General features: G+C 45.1%; 1 non-coding gene across 1 annotated transcript; it reads left to right on the top strand.

Moving 5' to 3' along the window:
* The first annotated feature begins 1,180 nt into the window (after positions 1-1,180).
* LOC119469476 lies at positions 1,181-1,244 on the top strand. Its single transcript, XR_005198301.1, has one exon. It is a non-coding gene; the product is annotated as a U7 small nuclear RNA (small nuclear RNA).
* The last annotated feature ends 1,720 nt before the right edge of the window (positions 1,245-2,964 follow it).

The following is a 2,964-nucleotide window of genomic DNA, read 5'->3' as shown; positions in this document are numbered from 1 at the left end:
AGCACTTTGAAGGCTGAGGCAGGCAGATAGTTTGAACCCAGGAGTTCTAGACCATCTGGCCAACATGGCAAGACCCCATCTTTACAAAAACTACAAAAATTAGCCAGGTATGGTGGTGCACACCTATAGTCCCAGCTACTGGGGAGGCTGAGGTGGAGGATCAATTGAGCCCTGGAGGCAAAGATTGCAGCGAGACGAGATTGTGTCACTGCACTCTAGCCTGGGTGATAGAGTGAGACTTTGTCTCCAAAAAAAAAAAAAAAAATTACCAGTGTTGAAAAAACTTGCACTTTGAATGAAGAGACCTTCCAAACAGGCTTTGTGTGAGCAGCATGGCTGTTTTTTCACCTGGGTGCAGGTGAGCTAAGGCCGAAAAGGGCATTAGCAAAGGACAGTGGGATAGGAAGTGGTTTTATAGGTTTGGGTAGTTTTTGGGAGGCGGGGGTGTTGCAGAGTAAGTTCAGTTACAATGGCAGGGTTGGATAAGAGGTATTTACATTATCATAAAAATAGTTAAGATGGCAGGGTTGGGTGAGGGGCTTGTCCAGGGAACCTTCGCTGGATGATTAGGGACAATGGTGAACGCAAGCAGGGTGTGGGAGACATCAGGTGAGGCAAGCAGGACTTCAGATTTTCAGGCTCCAGGCTTGCATCCGGAGACCTGACAATCAGAAATTTCCCATGAAGGTCTGGTGCAGTAGCTCATGCCTGTAATCCCAACACTTTGGGAGGCCGAGTTGAGTGGATCACCTGAGGTCAGGAGTTCGAGACCAGTCTGACCAACATGGTGAAACTCTGCCTCTACTAAAAATGCGAATTAGCCTGGTGTGGTGGCACATGACTGTTATCCCAGCTACTTGTTAGGCTAAGGGAGGAGAATTAGTTGAGCCTGGGAGGAGGTTGCAGTGAGCCAAGATCATGCCATTGCACTCCAGCATGGGCAAGAAGAGCAAAACTCTGCCTCAAAACAAAACAAAACAAAAAATTAGCTGGGCATGGTGGTGTGCTCCTGTAATCCCAGCTACTTGGGAGGCTGAGGCAGGAGAATCCCTTGCCCCCGGAAGCGGAGGTTACAGTGAGCCAAGATCCTGTCACTGTCTTCCAGCCTGGGTGACAGAGCAAGACTCCGCCTTAATTAAAAAAAAAAAAAAAGAATTCCTCATGAGACATTAAGAGTTCTTAGTGTTACAACTCTTTTAGAATTTGTCTAGCAGGCTTTCCAGTTTTTGCTAATGTGAACCCTAAATATCTGAGACAGGTCTCAGTTAATTTAGAAAGTTTATTTTGCTGAAATTGAGGATATGTGCCCTTGACACAGCCTCAGGAGGTCCTGATGACATATGCCCAACGTGGGCATAGCACACTCTGGTTTCTTATATTTTAGGGAGTCATGAGACATCAATCAACCTAAGTAAGAGGAACCTTGGTTTGGTCCGGAAGGGCGGGACAGCTGGAAGCAAAGGCTTCCAGCATGTAGCAGGCTTCCAGGTTTTAGGTAAATAAGAGACAAATAGTTGCACTCTTTTGAGTTTCTAATTCGCTTCTCCAGAGGAGGCAATCAGCTTTGCATTTATCTCAGTGAGCAGAGGGGCGACTTTAAATAGAATGAGAGACAGGTTTGCCTCTAGCAGTTCCCAGCTTGACTTTTCTCTTTAGCTTAGTGATTTTGGTGCCCCAAGATTTATTTTCCTTTCACATTGGAAAGCTACTTTAAAAAAAAAAAAAAAAAAGAAGAGTTCTTGGCATTGAAATCTAAATAACATTCTTTCTTTGTCTTCTTATAGATGATTTAGTAGACAGTCTTCAGTCTTTTAATGGGTACCAGAAATCAGTGCAGTCTGCGGCCTATAATTGAGCACTTCATGTGGATGGAGTACTCAGTCAATACATTTCTAGGGATGGAGACACCTTGGCCTATAAACCTCGTTCTGTTGGTCCCACTTGATCCAGGCATAGAAGCTGGGATAGCTGGATGAAAGAATGAACTTCAGATAAACTCTTTTAATGTATGTATAGATTGTACAACAGCTAGGTTGAAGATGTATTTTCTGGCAAATATCTCCACATTTCCCTTTCACATTTTGAACCACATGACTTGCTGGATGTGTCTGGGAGGGGTATGGCAAATGTCATGAATACTTTAGTGCTTGCTTTACTGAGCATTCTGTCTAGTTGATGCTCATGTCCAATCTGCCTAGAATGTCTTCTCAGTTGGTTTCTGATCTATTCCTTCCTCTGCAATTATTTCTTTTCTGTCTTCTCTGCAAAGTCTTCTTCCTCTTCCTGCCTCTTATTGCTGCTCCCAAGGTATCCAGTCTTTTTTTTGTTTGTTTGTTTTTTTGAGGCAGAGTCTCACACTGTCACCCAGGCTAGAGTGCAGTGGCATGATCTTGGCTCACTGCATCCTCCACCTCCCAGGTTCAAGTGATCCTCTGGCCTCAGCCTCCTGAGTAGCTGGGTCTACAGGTGTGTGCTACTGTGATATTGTGCCAGAGTTGCTAGCCTTTGCTTACCGGTAATAACTAAAATAAGCAGCCCAGGCTAATTCCATCCTGGCTCCTGTGACTTGTAATAAGTGACTAAGATCTGTGACTTCTATCACTACCCAGATAATGTGTAAACAAATGCTTTTCTTGACTTCTGTAAACCAATGAAGTAATGAACAGAATGACAAAAGTCCCCTGGCCCTTGTAATGTCCGGAGACCCCCACCCTTGTCCCCGCCCAGGAGGTGAATCACAGAATCCCCAAGCCCTTGGAATGTCTGAAACCTTTTCATCACCATCCCCGCTCCTTACCCCCACTCCCAAGGTGGTTTTTCGGGTATAAAAAGTCTTGGCACCCTCCTTTCGACGCCACAGGTTGGAGAGACGTGAGTCCTCTGTGGTTGCTGGCATAATAAATGACCCTGCAATCTGGCATACTTTTTTCTTGGTGCTAACTTTCTACGCTCGGTCCAGTACAA

This window comes from Cebus imitator, unplaced genomic scaffold (assembly GCF_001604975.1).
Source record: "Cebus imitator isolate Cc_AM_T3 unplaced genomic scaffold, Cebus_imitator-1.0 Scaffold669, whole genome shotgun sequence".
Classification (NCBI taxonomy): domain Eukaryota; kingdom Metazoa; phylum Chordata; class Mammalia; order Primates; family Cebidae; genus Cebus; species Cebus imitator.
The sequence above is the reverse complement of the archived record's forward strand: the minus strand, read 5'-3'. Positions and strand labels throughout refer to the sequence as shown.